Below are 18,747 nucleotides of genomic sequence, written 5' to 3' on the forward strand. Positions count from 1 at the left end.
AGTAAATAGGGAGGCTAATGAAATCATTGCCAGTGCCAACAAAGATACCAGCTTCTGCACCAACAAAAGCCCCAACACCAATGCTAACACACAAACGAGCAGCAATGCCAACACTAATACCAACTGCATCCACATCAACACCAGCACCAAACACAAAACCAACAATATCACCAACATCAGAAGTGGCACAGGTAGTCACAAGAAAACAACATAAGCAACAGCCCAATATACACTGCTACACAAAACCATGGAAATATAGGGAAGTCAGACAGCAGCCACAAGTTCCTCCTCATTATTAGATTTACTGGTTTTTCCATCAGCCCTTTAAAGGGCCCGATTGAGTTCCCTCACCGTGTAGCCATTCTGTAGGAATGTCGCAGCATAATCATTTTATTTTCTCATGGAGACTCTCTGGATCCAAAATGGTTTTTGGCGCTATATCAAAGTAGACAGAAACGCTCTGTGTTGGGAGGCGTGATGGTGGTTGCTATTGTTGAGGTACAAGTCAGTGTGAGTGGGGTTCTGACGGATACCATGCACAAGACTACCGTCCCATTTCCGTCGTATTAGAATGTCCAGGAACGGGAGGCAACCATTCATCTTCTAGATCCTTTTTCACCTTCTATCACTTGAGAATTTTTTCAGTGAATACCTGGGCATTTTTCCACAGTGCTGGGTGAATGCCAGTGTTATAATTATATTAAATAATTATTTTATTAAAATGGAAAGATGCTTCTGCTCCCACTTTGATATAATGGTTTTCCCAGGTGACGTTATGTCTTAGTTTGGAGAAAATCAGAAGTCGAACTTTTGATCCTTGATTTGACTTTGAGAAAAGGTGGGGCTCTTTTGCCTGCTACTATCATTTGATCTGAGTTAATTAAGATGGTCCCCTTCTGATTCTTGGGTAAATGGATTTGGTTGGCGGATTGACGTCTTTCTTTTATGGAAGCTTGTATGGTGTATAGCTCCAGGTTTGTGCTCCAAATGTTGTTTTTTTTTTGTTAGGGTTTTTTTTTGTTTTAGTTAGTAGAGGTTCTTTTTCCTTCTTTCTTTTTTCCAAAAAAAATAGCTTTAACATTTTGTTTTTTCTTATTATTATTGATATATTGTTTAACTTGGTTGATAGTTTAACTCTTATTGTACATATTAATATGTTGACTTGATTACTTCAATGTATTTTTTTTGTTATTTTCAATAATAATTAATAAAAAGATTTAAAAGAGAAAAATAAAATAAAATAGTTATACTGAAAAAGCTCATCTCTGTAACAGTAAATTCTGGAACACGGGCTCACTTGTTGTCTTGTTTCATGCACAGCTTTCATCAGTTGTTTTGATATCACATGGACCGAACTGTCCAAAGATTGTACAATGGTGGAGTTCCCAGGAGGAAGCTGAGGTGCTGCATCGGCTTCAGACTTCTGACTAAACATAGTTGTGAACATTGAGGGACTCACATGCTGGGCACACCCGCCTTTGAGGACGGGAATGTTCTTGGAACCTGTTTCATTCTCCTTCACGACAAGATGCAGCAGGACTGCAGAGATTTGACCTGATGTATTAGTTGTGTTACTTAACTCTGACTAATACATGCTGTTTAGCATGATGTAATCCTGTAGTCCAACAGCGTTTGCTGAGTATGGCTGGCAAGTCCTTAGGCACTCCTCGTTGAACCAGGTTGATTCCCTAGCTTGACAGAAATGTTACAGTGAGATCTGATAGAGGTTTACAAAATTATGAGGGGTATATATAGACAGAGTAAATACAAGTAGACTCTTTCCACTTAGATTAGGAGAGATAAACATGAGAGGACATGGCTTTAGGGTGAAAGGGAAAAGATTTAGGGGGAACTTCTTCACTCAGAGAGTGGTGGGAGTGTGGAATGAGCTGCCATCTGACGTGATAAATGTGGGCTCACTCTTAAGTTTTAAGAACAAATTGGATAGATACATGGATGGGAGAGGTCTGGAGGGTTATGGACTGGGTGCAGGTCAATGGGACTAGTGGAATAATGTTTCAGCACAGACTAGAAGGGCTGAATGGCCTGTTTTCTGTGCTGTTGTGTTCTATGGTTCTATCTGTATGCCTGACCATGACCTTACAGTTTGCACTGATGTACATTTCTGCTGACGTTCTACAGTATCTCTGTTACGAGCTGCCAGAGTTCTTTTGCACATTGGTTGTTTGTCAGTCTTTATTTGTGCATAGTTTTCATAAATTCCATTGCATTTCTTTATTTTCCAGTAAATGCCTGCAAGCAAATGAATCTCTAAGTAGTCCATAGTAACTTATAGGTAGATTGATCACAAATTTACTTTGACTTTGACCTTGACTCCTAGCTCATGGTGACATGCTGCATAATGGAGCATGTCTTAGATGTGAACACAGGACTTTGTTCTCCACAAAACTGTGTGATGATCACTTCTATGAATGCTTTCATGCGATGATCTTATCAGAGATTCAAACGCCCAGTGATATCCTTGAACATTGAAGAGTTCCTCTCAAGGACAAAATTGAATGGAAACTAGACTGTGATCAAATCCTTGGAGAAGGGCTTAAGAATACTAGTCGTTTGAAAATGAGGAGTCGCTGAAATCAGAGTTAAGGAAATGGAGGAGGGAGAATGCCTTAGTTTGGAATGCAGAAAAGAGTTTTGCAGAGTGGTGCCCCAGAACTGTGAACAAGATGTGGAAGGTCTGGCTCAGGGTGGAGTTTGTGTTAAATTTGGTGAGCTTAGTTGATAATTATCCTCAACATTTTAGCTTAGCTGCTGGTCACTCCCTGCAGAAAGTATATGTGAATGAGGTGATATGCCATCGTGTTCAGTGTGATGTCTCTGTGAGGTAGATGGAGAGCTGGAGGGCTCATATTGAAAGTATTCACACGCACTGCAGTGGAAACAGGTCAAGCTCAGTCCCAAGGGTCTGCCTAAAAAGAAGATGCCTTTGAAGTTAAATATTCTTCCTCATGCAGAAAGGCAAATGCTGAGGGCAGCACGGCAGCGTAGCAGATCAGCAATTGCTTTGCAGAGCCTGCAATTACCGATCGGGGTTCGATTCCCGCCACTATCTGTAAGGAGCATATACCTTCTCCCCGTGACCGCGTGGGTTTCCTCCAGGTGCTCCGGTTTCCTCCCACATTCCAAAGACATACGGTTAGGGTTAGTGAGTTGTGGGCGTGCTATGTTTGGTGCCAGAAGTCTCGTGATCCTTGCAGGCTGCCCAGCACAGTCATTGTTGATTTGATTTCACCTAATTGACACATTTCACTATATGTTTTGATGTTTCAATATACATGTGACAAACAAAGCTAAACTTTAAAAAAAGCCACAAAGTAATTTGGAGGCTAGAATAATTATTTTCAGACCAACGCATTTAAATTCATAAATTATTGTGATGGCCAGCATTAAAAGGAGCTAGCTATGAGGAAAGCACAACTCAAATGGCTGCAATTTGAGAGTTTGGGAAATGGGCCTGTCCCATTTTGGTCTAAGTAGAGAATACTTCCATTTCAGCTTTAAAATAGGTTTGGTTTTGTTTTCCAGTGGATGGATTTCACTTGTATGTATATAAACTGAAGGCAAGTTGCTAAATAAATCAATCAAAGGACGCTCTGGAAAATCCTGGCAGTTCTGGACAATGTTTCTCACCCTCTACATGCCACCTTGGCTGAACAGAGGAGCACTTTCAGTAATAGACTAAGACATCTGCGCTGCTGTAAAGAGGGCTGTATGAGGTCATTCTTACCCTCAGCCATCAGGCTCTATAATGAGTCAACCTACTGCCGGGGAAGTGATCTTGTAATCTTTGACTTGTAATTCTTGTACACCTTATTTTTAAGGTAACTTATTTTTATTCTTTCTTACTTCTCTTCTAATAGTTGTATATCTGTGCACTTGCAATGCTACTGTGACACTGATTTCCTTTGGAATAAATAAAGCATCTATCTATCTAAATAAATGACCATACAATTTTCATCCAGTTCCTTTGATGCTGACCATCTCTTAAGTTTTGTTACTGTAAGCTCCTCAAATACTTTGCCACATTCACAAGTGGAATTCCAATTTACCTTCTTGAAACCAAGTTTTTAATTTGCCTTTAACGGCCCCATCTCCTTGGGATGATTCCCCCTAATTGCCACTGAATCTAGAGAACACGAGCCCAGTGCTCCTTTACTCCATTTTAAAATCTTTTCATTTACCGAGCTTTAGAGTAATTCAGCACTCAAACAGGTTCTCTGGCTGAGCGTAACCATGGCAACCATCACGCCCATTTTCACTGATCCTACGCTAATCACACTTTATTTTCCACACGCTCCCATCTGCCTCTAGATTCACACCTGAATACTGGGGCTAATTTACGGAGGCTATGAGTCCACCGATTTGCATTCCTTCTGGGATTTAAGAGGACAATCTACACGGCCACAGGGAGAATATGCAAACTCCACACACACACACGGACAGCGTTGGAGGATCGAACATAGGTCACTTGAGCACTGGAGCTATGAGGCAGCAGCTTTACAGCTACATCACTATGCAGCTCCTATTATTTTTGTTTTCCTCTTAATCCTCTGAAAACTGCTGAACTCCTCAATTTGGAATGGCCAGTAAATTTCATTAACCTTCTTCTAATCCCTAAGTCATCACCATTAACCCATATGAAAACAAATTGTACTTATAAGGCATCATTACCATAGCAGAACTGCCCATTCCTAAAGAGTTTCATCGATCAGAATTTGACACCAAGCCACAGAAGGTGATATCGGGAGTGGTAACCAAAGCTTTATCAATTCGGAAGGAAAAGTAAAGGAGCAGAAAAGTTCAGGAAAAAATGCAGAGAGTCAGGGCCGCTGAAAATACAGCAAAACTGATGGCGCAATTAAAATCTGCAATGCACAAGATGCCAAAATTTGAGGAGCGAGGATATCTCAAAGGCCTGTCAGGTTGAAAGACGCTACAGTAAATAAAGACCAGCGGCAGAATCTCTTGTGTCTCCGATTACGGCTACTTTTGCACACTATGTCATTTCATTCCAGTATATCACAATTGTACCTGTCACTTGCTGGCCCATCAATGCCTCCTCAGGCATTGTCTATTTTAAAGTAACATTTATCACGAAGTTTCACCCATTTTGGAATTGGAAGCAAATTTCAATGCTGTTCCCTCATATCTTAACTCACCAGCATATACGCATCATTTAGCCAAAATCAAAGCATCGAAGATCCCCACCCATGTGACTTTTCATATCTTTCCAATTACTTTTTAATCTTATCCTCTGTGTTCTGCATTGCAAACATTTCGCTATTAATATGGTCATATACCTTGCACCTGGAAGTTTTACGTGCGCACTCAGTCAACAGCTGGCTTCCGAACAAGAGCACTGGTTCGAAACCCTCATCTGCCGAATGAAGTTGCGCCGTGTTTCCCATTAAAATCAGACTGGTCTTTTAGACTGTATAATGACTTTGCTTTGCCAACTGCAAGGCAGCTTTGGTGAAGTGCCAACCCTCTCACCAAATACTGCATAATTGGAGACAAGAGGCAACTAGCAAAACAAAAAGAAAATCTTCATGCTCTCCAAAACAGAAAGTGCTAGATTTTGTTTGGAACAGCGGCGTATGTTGGTTACTCACATGTAATTGGTTGCAAATCTACCCACTTATCTCACGTTTCGGTCTGTACAAGATTTGGGTACTTGCCTGCGGAGTGTAGGTACCACCACAACTTGCTGAGATAGACCGCACGCTCCCCAGTTCCACGAGCTTCTGGCTGCAACACCACAGGCAGGACTTGACAGGAAAATGAAGCCTTGTGGAAGATGGTATAAATAACAGAGAGAGGGGAATGAGTTCAAAACTGGTCTAATCCTACAAAGGACTCAATTGATAATAACCCTGATAAAGAATTTGAAAACATATTGCAATATTCATTCCATGCTGCCTAATTGATAGAAGAATTTTGTATTACGCAGTATCTCTAATTACAAGCAGAGTTAGCACAAAGGCAAATACATTCTTCTCCACTTATCTCAACTGACATTAGAGTTAACAATCCCATGCACCAAACCTGGAGATTAAATCACTGCTCAATGCGTTGATGCAACAGATGGCATTTGAAGGCTGGCTTTTGTAATTGGTTTTACTGGACCAAGCCATGTATTTAAGCGTCACTGTCCACTCCCACTGCAATGGAAGTCCAGGATCTTCAATCACTCCAAGATGTTTAAATCTCAGAGCACCAAGTAGCAGGATAACCTCAGCCAGCAGTCCTAGGGACAGTATGTGCTGTGCTGATCTCAACAGACCCGTCAGCTTTAAAATGATATTAAATATCGGCATTTTCCCATATGATGAATAAGCTCTACAACTACCATCTGAAGCCAAAGGAAGGGGAACAAATCATTTCACTAAGTATTAATAATGTAAGGGACATCATGATATTCTGGTCCACAAGCCAAGTATCTTTCAGATTCAGTTTGTCAACATTCCATATTTTTAAGAAACCCAAAATGCTATTACTCAACATTTTTACTGTTTAATAAAAAAAGGAAACGTGGAAAACACTCAGCAGGCTTGGCAGCATCTCTGGAAAGAGAAACAGAGTTAACATTTCAGGTCTGAGAGAGTTTCTCATTCCACAGAAAATCTTCCATCTCTGAATAATTTTATTTCAGATTTCCGGCATCTGCTAGTTTGTTTTCATTTTTTTGGGGGTACTTTTTAGGTTAATTATTATAATTATTTGGCCATGAAGAGCCACCACTTTTCTCAGTTGAGCTCCACAGAAACACACCGGTGGGTAGAAATCAGAAGCAAGAATCCTTCCATCAAGTCATTCCCGAGTGCTCTGCTAGGAATTAGCTAACTCAAGATCTACTGGGGGTACACTTAGTCCCCATCAAAGGGTACCCCTGACAAAGCTGTCATTCGACAGGTTTGAGTTTGGAGAATCCGTGAGTTAGACCCAAGCGACCTGGCTTTTCATGTACAAAATCCCACCATGATGCTCAACTCCTCAGCCCACTTGCTTATATCAACCAAGTTCAAATTCAAGCTGTAACAGCGAGGTCAAGGGTTAAACAACACCATTCCAATCAGACCATCCACTTATGGAGGAAAGGAACAATAACTGGCCATGCAGAAATGTGTGTTATAGCAACGCATCACGGCAACCAAATGGCTTCTCGATGTGGGAGGAAATATACTTACAAAAATACCAATTGCCAACCTAGACATCGGTCTCTTCTAAATTTGTAGATGTTTACTCCCACCCTGTGACCCGCCTCGCTGGCCCACATCGCCTGCTACTGTCTTTAGACATTTTCTAATTATTGATAAAGAGGTTAATTCCAGTTAAAAAGGCAGATTCAACGCAATGAGTTAATGGGTTCTAGCTAACAACACAGGACTTTGTTTCAGATTTAAAATGAGCATGAAACAGCTAAGAGGTTAGCACTCGTTGACTGTAAATCAACGCACCTGAGATTTTGAGCCAAGCTGATACTGCCTGAGTTCCTGGTCACAAAGCAAGCACACATTCCGTTCACAGAAGTATTTTTAATCACCAAACATCATTCTGATGCCAATTATTTCCCCGGATTCATTCAGAACGATATTAGGGTTAAATTTCCCCCACACTTTTCACGTAAAAGCATTTCAGAAAATTAGGAAATTTCACCCCCAAATTAAAATTATAAAAACCTATGAACTGGAAGTATCCAGATTGAAGCTTTCTACACTTAAAGCCAATGAAGAAAGATAACATGATAATGGACCGGGGAGTATTATTCCCTAAACCCACCTGGTTTTAACGCAGCCGTTATTCCTTCAGTGGGAGTGAGCAAAGTCTTGCCCAGTCAGTACTGTGGCACACAGTATGGGTAAAAAGGTCTGATAAATTCAGGCGTATTGTTAAAACACACACACACACACACACACACACACACACACACACACACACACACACACACACACCAGACACCCGACAGTGATGAGAAAGCAGTAATCCTGGGCATCAGACCACAATGATCACCCACTCAGACTTCAGACTGACCACTTATGGTACCAATTATATCCCTGAGTAACATTCCCCATTCTCCCCCCGGCATCCTCTGGTCTATTAGTTTAATAACTGTATTCACTCAGCTACCAGCCCCAGCAAAGATCTGTGGCAGTTCCCTGGTAGGGAAGCAGGTTACTATTAGAAAACCTACTCAGTTCTCATCTGAACCCAACTCCACAGTGATGTTGTACAAAGGCAAGGTGATTGGAGACTGTCACCGTTCTCGCAAAGGTTTAAAGTATAAGATAACGTGGACTGATTTTTCCTGAACTGGAAAATAATCCGCATAAAGGAAGTTAGATATGAAAATCTCACCTTAATCGTCTTTATACTTCGCCACTAAGTTTGATGAGAAGAGAAATCCAGGAATCGCCAGATGGCAACAGAGTGTGGAGAAGACACCGCCTACCAACAGCCTGAGCGAATACAGCTCCAGCCAGTTCTAGATATATATATATATATATACATATATGAAAAAAACAGGCGATTACATCCACGCTCCAGTCCCGCCGGATTCCGAGGCTGTTGGTTTTAACCCAGTCATTGCATGGGATTCCGGCGGCTTTTTCCTGGTAGTTCCATGCTGGGAACTGTTGATTCCCGCGGCTCCGGCTCAGGCTCCGTGCTTTCACACACGGAGATCCGCAAAGCGTTGGCAGCCCCGGCAGCCGGAGCAGCAGCGCCCGCACATCCAAGCAAACTCTACAGGTTCTGTGTCCGGCTCTGCTTCCAGTCACAGTCAGCCCGCGCCGGCCTCTTTGTGCCTTTCAGACCACGTCCCGGTTCCACTCTATTCGGACCAAATTCGACCACCGTGCCTGGAAAGCGGGCGGACCATGACAGCCAAAGAAGGAGCACTGAGCGATGGCTGGCGAGCCGACCAACATGTCAGTTTTTACATCACAAATGTCTCGATGCTGTGGATCGAAAAACAGAAAATTCACTTGCACCCTTCGGTTACATTTTCACACGACGGATAGCTAAGAACAGTGAAGTTATTTATCGAAAAAAATAGCGTTCGAAGGATTATTTGTGAATAGTTTATTACTCATTGAAGGATTACATCAGTTTCTTTTCGCCACACAGTTAGGTAAAATGCTAAAATGCATTGAAAGTCATTGATTATTAAGCAATTATCTGACCAGCAAACACTATCCACAATCTGTTAGTTACTCTCGCTTTAAAATAGTCAGCAGGTCAGTCAGCAGCTGTAGAGGGAAAGTAATGTTCAAACTTCACATCCATAATGTTTCATCAAGTCAAATTTACTGTCATTTAACTATGAACATGTATATAACGTATATTACCATATAGAAAAGTATATAGAAACGGGACAACGTTTCTCCGAACACAGTAGTGCTCATAACACACGATAACTTATGAAGGTAAGAATAAAACCTACAGATGAATCACACATAAATAACAAACTGAAGTGCATAAACTAAACACTGTAAGGTACGGAACAGGTTAACCAGTGACACTTCGAATGTGATGCGGCAGGGAGTTCAGAAGCCTGGTAGCCTGGGGAAAGACACTGTTCCCCACCCTGACCGTTTTTGTCTTTATGCATCCGTGTCTCCAGCCTGATAGCACAAAGTCAAAAAGCCTGCTGGATGGATGGGTGGAATCCTTGATAATGTTCAGCTTTTCTCTGATGTTTTAGAGAAATGTGTGAATGACATTCGTGAATAGAAACCAAGTACAATCTCAAGTTTTGTGCCTTGAGATTTCATCAGATCTGACCTGCACACTAACAGAGATGGATGGTTAACATTTACCACGTGATAATACTGCCACTTCATACCACCAGCCATTACATCAGCCGGCTGCCCACAGTTTACAGAAAGGTGGCAGGGGCTTCCCAGCAGCTCTTCGATTTTCACCAGATATGGGAGGTGGAGGCATCACTGTGTCTTACCTTCCTGCACCTCAAAGAAATTGAAGAATTGATCAGCTTCTCGAGCCACTCAAGTGAATCATGTTTGATCAATACCATTTCCTCAACATTGCTCTAGATTCATTGATGCTACTGATGAGCTCAACAGTAATTTGTGTACCCAGAATACTGCTCCACCCCTTCCATAGATCAATGATGTTTTGTGTTGAAATGCTGCACTGGGTCCATCTTACTTCTCCCGATTCCAGCATCAGTAGTCCCTGGTGTATCCATGGTGATTGCCAAAGCCCACGTTCTTCTATGCAGAGTCTCGCATTTTTCCCAGTGCAGCTCTTGCTTGAGAAACAATTGTCATCTTATCTTAAGCATTGTGATACATTGGGGAAATGGGGCTCATAATGTTGCAATAGATCAACAACAGAAATGCACACATTCCTGTAGCAGCTTTCAACTACCTATCAATACATTCCAAAATTTTTAGAGAGACCAGGAAGAACTTTTGAAGCGTAGTCACAATTGCCTTCTTCTTTTTCTTCAGCAGCCCCTTTGCATCAAAGGTGACTTCTTTCCAAATCTGTGTTTCCGGAGTCTGGTGCTGGGAATGCAAGCAATGTGGTTTGCCCGTCAGAGTTGAAGGAGTGTCAATAGAGCCTCAGAGCTAAGGATATTGGTCTGGGAAAGGACGCTGATCATAGCTTATGTATCCTGCCTGTGAATCTGAAGGATGTTGTCGAGATAGCATCAGTGGAATCTCAGCAATGTTTGAGGTGCCTTCCGTAGGTAGTCAATGTCTCAGAAGTGTATAGGGCGGAAGAGATCACTACTGCTCACTAGACCACAAGCTTTATCCTGCATTTGAGATCTTCAAAGATCCTTTTTCCACAGACCCTGCATGTGCATTGCTGGTGGTAGTGCATTTCGACATCAATCTCTACCTTGACTGAGAAGCGGCCCTCCAGTGCGGTCCATGTTCTCCAGGGTCTACTCGTGGATTTTGATTGGATGGAGGCAGCTTGGGAAATGACTTCTGTTTTGTGGATGTCCAATGAGGCTCATCAAACAAACAGTATCTTGGATCTCCAGCACTAATGTGCTCTTCTGCAAGTGTACTCTGCATTCTGAAGTTCAAGTATTAAGACAGGGTGACCTCAATTCTAGAGTGGAGGCAACATTGTAATAAGCCACTGTGGTAATGCAGGAAAATCAGCAGCCAATTGGGACATAGCAAGTGTCCATGCACAGTAAGTTAATAATAGCTAAGTGATTGATTTTAGTGGTACTGACTAAAGGATAAATATTGGCCATAATACCTACACTTTAAGGTGCCACATTGTCAGAGAGAGCAAACAGGGTGTCAGTTAGTTGGAAGAAACATTTCAGACAGTGCAACATTCCCACAGCACCACACTGGAGTGTAACCTAGGTTAAATACAAGTAGATCAGCCCAGGTAGATATGTAATCAGTCATTTTTGAACCCAACCATCATCCTGTTCTCTTAATCCTAAATTATAAATGTAAGGTCTGTACCTGCTTGGAAAATACAACATTCCTGACCCAAATCAATAGAGAAAGATTGAATTATGGGCCAGACTTATTGTACGGTACTCATCAGATCACAATCTTTTGGACTGATTGAATATTGCACAATGCAAGGCAATATGAATGCACATTATTAAAAATAAGTCAAGATCAGACAACAGATCTTGACAATATTATATGACTGGTGACGCTCAAAGTGGCATATAACAGTATAAATAGAAGCAGTATTCAATTTCTGCAAGGATTTCCTGCTCTCTGACTTTTACTTTCACACAATATTAGCACAAACCCTCTGGAAACGGGATGCTTGACAGGAACAAAAATAAGCTTCAGTTGTGCAGAAACTTTAAAATGGTAAAATGTTGCGAAGTGCTTCACAGGAACATTTTCAATCAAATACTGCCAAACTTTTATTAGTTTAGGTAACCAAAACAAGATGAATAGTGCAAGGTGTGTAGGAGACATTGGACTGTTATAGCTTTAAAAAGATACATTTGGCTAGATAACATCAGTTGGAGAGTTAAATAAATGTTTACCACAAAAAGAAGCCATTTGTCCTATTAATTCTACAATGATGCTTTCAATGGTTAATCTTGTGAATCCTACTGCTTCTGTTCTTTTCACATCTCCCTATACTACTTTTAACCATCATACAATTATACAGTTCTTCAATGAAGACTACCATTGAATCAATAACTCCCAGCCAATTAACTAGTGCCCTTGGAGTCTTACCTGCTTCTTGCATAAGGAGGTTTTCCCTCATGTCATTTTGGTTCTGTTTTCAGTCATCTTCATCCTGTGCCCTCTGATGATTCAAATCATCAGCCACTGGAAGAAGTTTCTTTTTGTTTTACTCCAGCTAAGCCCTTTGTAATTGTGAGAGGTACTACAAAACCTCCTCTTATCATTTACCACTTTATAACCTTAACTCCAGCTGCTGTAACCTGTCCACATTATCATAACTCTGTCCTCCTAGAGCCAGACTAGTTAATCTTTTCTGAACCCTCTCCAATACCTAGTCATCTATTTCTGTGCTTCACTGATGCATTGTAAGAAATGTGTTTTGCCATGTACCTGAGGGTTGTGATAAGATGGTGCATTTTATAATACCTGAAATATATAGACAGCATATATCTTTTGAGGTGGGTGACAGATATTTAGCACTGGTTGCAGATATCAGCTTATTTTGAACAATTTCACTGTTCTGTGTGAGATCTTTATCTTTGAGCTGAATGACTGGTGGATTGTAAGATTGGCAGAGGATTCAGATCTGTGTTCCTGGATTAATCTACCAAACATGCCACACAAATCAGGCAAGAGCGACAAGGTGAACATGGTTGATGGAGGCTCAGCAACACATCTCTCCTCATCCAAAGAAAATCCTCCACAGCCTCTCCATCAGGACGTCCAACTCTTTCATCATTTAGTTAGTGGGGGGTTGCCTGGTTTTGCCTGTTCTACCTACTTCCTCTTTCTTCGGATGAAGATGCCTGTGATATGCAAGCTTTTGTTCAGTGGATTGAATGAGCACCCAGCAGGTAATATAGTTATATATTCTCCTCTGATATATCTCATAGTTCACCAGGGATTGAATAAGCATCGTTCACAAACAAGGACACCCCATTCTAATCAGATGTGCACTAGTCACCTCAGCACATTCCATCTTTATTTCTCCAATAGATCAGTAGTATTAGATTACTAAGTAACACTAAAAATGACTTTTTTTCTAAGTGTAATTTTTCTTGTAAAAATTTGTACCTAGCTATGTTTATGTTTTTCTTGTGAATGATGCTAGGTGCTGCAACTATCTACTTGTGCATATGACAATAAACTCGACTAAACTTTGATTTGATAGAAGTCACCTATCTTTGAAGCAGTGTCAAATTACCTGCTCTGGCTGCTATATTTTTTCGTTTAGTAGACACTATTCCGAGTCTTATTTATCAAGAATACCTTCCCTCTTAACAAAGGTTGACATTTATATGAAAGCACAGGCAGTCTGATATCTGAAACATTCCAAACAGACCCAAACCTTATCTCTTCGGCTTTGGGTATCATTTTGAATGCAAGTACAATTCCTGAATTTAATGCAACAGGCTCCTCAAATACTCTTTGCTGGATGGGAAACTGAGAACAAAGAACCACTCTGACATTGAGCTGTGATGCAATAATCACGCCAGGTGTAAAAGACATTTGGAGTGTTAATTCACTGGAAAGTCATCGTCACAACTGTGTCTGAAGTAATCCTACAAATATGCTCTAAAGAGTAAATATGGATTATTTCATGTTAAGACCATAACACATAGGAGCAGAATTAGGCCATTCAGCCCATCGAGTCTGCTCCGCCATTCCATCATGGCTGATCCCAGACCCGACTCAACCCCATACACCTGCCTTCTCACCATATCCTTTGATGCCCTGACCGATCAGGAAACCATCAACTTCCACCTTAAATATTCGCACGGACGTGGCCTCCACTGCAGTCTGTGGAACAGCATTCTAAAAATTCACCACTCATTGGCTAAAAAATATTCCTCCTTACCCCTGTTCTAAAGAGTTGCTCCTCAATTTTGAGGTTGTGCCCTCTAGTTCTGGACACTACCACCATAGGAAACATCTTCTCCACATCCACCTATCTGGTCCTTTCCACATTCAGTAGGTTTCAATGAGATCCCCATGCATTCTTCTAAATTCCAGTGAGTGTAGACCCAAAGCTACCAAATGCTCCTCATATGTTAACCCTTCATTCCCAGATCACCCTTGAGAACCTCCTCTGGACTCTCTCTAATGACAACACAGCCATTCTGAAATACGGGGCCCAAAGGGGAGGGGAGGGGAGGGGGGAAGGGAATGTCGACTCAGACCATGAGAGGCCTGCATGAAAGGGGGCCCAAAACTGTTGACAATACTCCAAGTGTGGCCTGACTAGTGTCTTATAAAGGTTCAGCATTTTCTCCTTGCTTTTATATTCTATTCCCCTTGAAATAAATGCCAACATTGCATTTGCCTTCTTTACCACAGATTCAACCTGTAAATTAATCTTCTGGGAGTGATGTTTGAACCTTCCTCCCATTCAGATAATAGTCCACACTATTGTTCCTTTTACCAAAATGCATTATCATACATTTCCCAACACTGTATTCCATCTGCCACTTTTTTGCCCATTCTTCCAATTTGTCTGAGTCCTGCCGCAATCGCATTGCTTCCTCAGAACTACCTAACCCTCCGCCTATTTTTGTATCATCCGCAAAGTTTCCCACAAAGCCACCAATTCCATTATCTAAACCACTGACAAACAATGCAAAAAGCAGCGGTCCCAATTTAACTCTTTGCTCTGTCTGCATTTGTACCCAATCTTTGTCTTGTCCTTCCTTACATTCATGTTACACCCATCATCTACTTGAAAACCTGTTGGCTCATCCTCAGCTCTAACATCCTGGTTCCCATCCCTCTGCCATATTAGTTTAAACCACTCCCAACAGCGCTAGTAAATCTGCGCAAGAATATTGGTCTCCCTCGGATTCAAGTGCCACCCATTCCTTTGGTACAGGTCCCACCTGCCCCAGAAGAGATCCGAATCATCCAGAAATCTGAATCCCTGCCCCCTGCTCCAATTCTTCAGCCACTCATTTACCTGCCACCTCATTCTATTCCTATCCTCACTGTCTCTTGGCACAGCCAGCAACCCTGAGGTTACTACCCTTGAGGTCCTGCTTCTCAGTTTCCTTCCAAACTCCCTATATTCTTCTTGGTGGTCATCAGGTTCAGGAAGGCTGTCCCCAGCTCAGCAATGATCTGAGCTAGTTGGAGTTGGCCTATATATCCCTCATCAGACTGTTAGACTCTGTGACTTTTGTACCAAGATTTGCTGAATTGAACATGCAACTTCAAGTTTCAAGATTATTTATTGTTATTCATCAGTACACGAGTGTTATGGAGAACAAAATGATTGTTACTCCGGATCTGATGCAACGTTAAAAAACACAATAAGCATAAGCAAGACAATAAAAGAACCTCACAAAATGTAAATAATGATTCACAATAAATCCTTGCCGCATTTACACAGAGCCTTTATCAGGTACCTACATGAGCAGGGTTAAAAGGGAGGGGGAATCACAAGAACACAGAAAATAGGAGTAGAGAAGGCCTCCAGGTCTCTCAAGCCTGCCCCATCATTCAATGTGATCTGCGCTGGCCTCCACTCTCTTCAGTGCTGGTTCCCCATGGCCCTTAGTTCCTTGATCTTTCAAAATATGTCGAACGGCCTGGCTTCCACTCAACCCAGAGGCTGAGAATTCGAGAGATTCATCATCCTCTGGGTGAAGAAATTTTCACTCGCCTCACTTTTAGATGACCAGCCCCTTATTTTGTAGCCATACCCCTCTGTTCGCAACTGTCTGCTCGTGGAAACAGAGAGTTTTCTCCCAAACAGATAGACTGAAAAGACAGGTTCAGGATGAGAGCTGATTTTGCTCATTCTCCACGATGGTCATCTCCATGGGCCTGAGGGTCTGAAGACTGCCCCGGCTGCTGTGCTTCATGTCTGCTAATATGATGAACCTGCTCCAGGGTTCGGATCTGAGAACTCATCTTTGATTCGGAATGCTGTCGTTCACTTCATTGACTGCACGACTTGTATTTTTTTTCTTTCTCCTGCACATCAAGTGTTGGTCTTTTATTTTTATTTCTATTCTTTTTTTTTCTTTAATTGGGTTCTTTCAGGTTTCTTGCTTTGTGGCTACATGTGAGCAAGCAAATCTCAAGGTTGTATAATTTCTTCAATAATAAATGTACTTGAATCTCGAATGCCTAGTGCTGAAATTAAGCTTGGTAAGCTCCTCACAACTGAGTAATTTCTAAGGATGCTTTTATAAAACTGGGCCACTAGAATAAGATTTGTCCTCCCACACCTCTAGCCCAGCATGAGGAGCCAGCTCCACCACTAGGCAGTGCACCGGTCTTCAACTACCTGAAGCATTTATTTTATTTTATTTTTTAATTAATTTTTTAATGCATTTCTACAGTGAAACTACAGGGAGAAAACCCAACAACAAAATGGAGATTTATACAGTGTGAAAAAAACAAACCCAATATGTAATTCATAACAATATGAAAAAGCACCCAAAAGAGAATTATGTAAAATTAGTATCCACCCCACTGAAAAAGAAAAACCCAGGCCAACCATTTCTGCATATAAAAGAAAAAAAATCAATTGGAGCATTCAACCCCAGAGAACTGTAAATATATATAGGAGTAAAGCAAGTATAATGCCGACTACCAAAAGTATAATGTAGTTCACAACAAAAAACCATATAACTTACAAAAAAAAAGCTGAAAGTAGGGGATTGTAGCATACAAAAAAAAGGATAAACTTACCCTAAAGAAGAATTATGAAAATATTCAAGAAAAGGTCCCCACACCTTATGAAACTTTATGTCCAAATTAAGAAGTGAATAATTTTTAAGGTCTAAACAGGCCATGATATCACTAAGCCATTGAGCATGAGTGGGTGGGGCAGCATCTTTCCATTTAAGAAGAACCAACCGTCTAGCCAAGAGAGAGGCAAAAGATAATGTCCGACATTTAGTCAGACTCAAGTGCATATCTACTTCACCCAAGGTGCCAAAAAGAGTAACCAGAGGGTTAGGTTCTAAACTGCAATTAAGAACATGAGAAAGGGCTGAAAAAACTTCTCTCCAGAATTTCTCTAGACTAGGACAGGCCCAGTACATATGAATAAGGGTAGCCTCAGCCCCTTTACACTTATCACAGACAGGGCTAATGTCAGGATAAAACCGTGATAATTTAGTTTTGGACATATGAGCCCTGTGTACAACCTTAAACTGCAAAAGACAGTGGTGAGCACATAGGGAGGTTGAGTTGACAGACTTAAGAATTAAATCCCAAACTGTATCAGATAAGGAGATATTTAGATCTTGTTCCCAGACAGTTCTAATTTTATCGAAAGATGCACACCTCAAAATCACTAACTTATCCCGAATAGCAGATATTAGACCTTTACCCAATGGATTGATACAAAGAAACAAGTCCAGAACATTTTTCTCAGGCATCTCAGGAAAGTTTGATATCAAAGGGTTAATGAAATGTCTAATTTGAAGATATCTAAAGAAATGAGTAGCATTTATGAATTCCTACATTCCTTTAGTTGATGTCATCAACACGCCCCAGGTTGGTTAACTCCCCATTTGAAGGACTGGAGTAAATAAAATGGTAGAAGGCAGATCCAGATGCAGCTTGACAGTGGGCTGAAAACCTTCATTAGCTCGAACACAAATTCAATAGCTGCCAAGAAAAATTGACTGTGATTTAACTCACCTTCATTCACCCTATCACTAAGCCAAAACTACTTCTGTTATAGGCAGTCAGTTCCCTGGTTTGGATACTCAACAAACCTGTGACAAATGAGGAATGAGGGACACCTTCCCCCTTCCCTTCCGGTATGGAGAAGGGTCTTGGCCCGAAATGTAGACTGTTTATTCATTTCCATAGATGCTGCCTGGCCTGCTGATTTCCTCCAGTATTTATTGTGGGTTGTGCGGGATAAATTTACTGTTCTGCTGAATCCCATCAGTTGTCGAACTGGACTGTTAGACTCAAACAGCCACCAGAAGAATTTCATGCACACTCCACCAAGCAAATATTTGCCCTGTTCATAAGCACGGGCCTTGCTTTCAGAAATACAGTGGAAATCATCATCAGCTAAAAATAGAAAGTGAAAGTACATTTGAGCAGGTTGCAGCCAGAAGCTGACAGATAGTGGAGAAGATAAGAATTTTTTAAATACTATTTTTCACAAACACAAAATGATTAGAGTAAGCTCCCACAAACAACACAGGAAGAATCTGATGACTTTCTGAAAATTTATTTTAATGACCACGAAACCAATCCTTCTGTCAACTTCCCCACATCCTGATAACTGTTTAGTGCTGTGAGGTGAGGAATAAATATTGTCCAAAATGCAAGGGGGTCTTTTTCTTGCTTTGAAATAATGTCTTGTCAATTTACACTAACAGGCTTACCCCAGCACTTCCAGCTGCAAGAGGATTGTTGACTTCCTGACCGAAAGACTGCAATCAGTAAGTTTATGCAAGTAACGTCATGACCGTGCTCAACTCTGATGCCCCTCAAGGCCATGTTCTCCATTCTTTAAGCAAATGTCACTCCACTCTTTAAAAGGAAAAAGAGACAGCAAATTGTAGGCCTGACTCCAGTAGCTCGCAAGGTTTTA

At 41.2% G+C, this 18,747-nt stretch overlaps 1 protein-coding gene across 2 annotated transcripts in view; it reads right to left on the bottom strand.

Moving 5' to 3' along the window:
• LOC140188070 (cortexin-1-like) overlaps positions 1-8,692 on the bottom strand; it is a 30,082-nt gene extending 21,390 nt beyond the window's left edge. The window contains exons 1-2 of one of the 2 annotated variants that reach the window (XM_072244011.1): positions 8,377-8,692; positions 5,700-5,808 (exon numbers count right to left, since the gene is read on the bottom strand). The gene's annotated coding sequence lies outside the window, so the exon portion shown is untranslated. The other variant, XM_072244012.1, reaches the window with a different exon arrangement.
• Positions 8,693-18,747: the final 10,055 nt, after the last annotated feature.

Source organism: Mobula birostris, chromosome 26 (assembly GCF_030028105.1).
Source record: "Mobula birostris isolate sMobBir1 chromosome 26, sMobBir1.hap1, whole genome shotgun sequence".
Lineage (NCBI taxonomy): Eukaryota > Metazoa > Chordata > Chondrichthyes > Myliobatiformes > Myliobatidae > Mobula > Mobula birostris.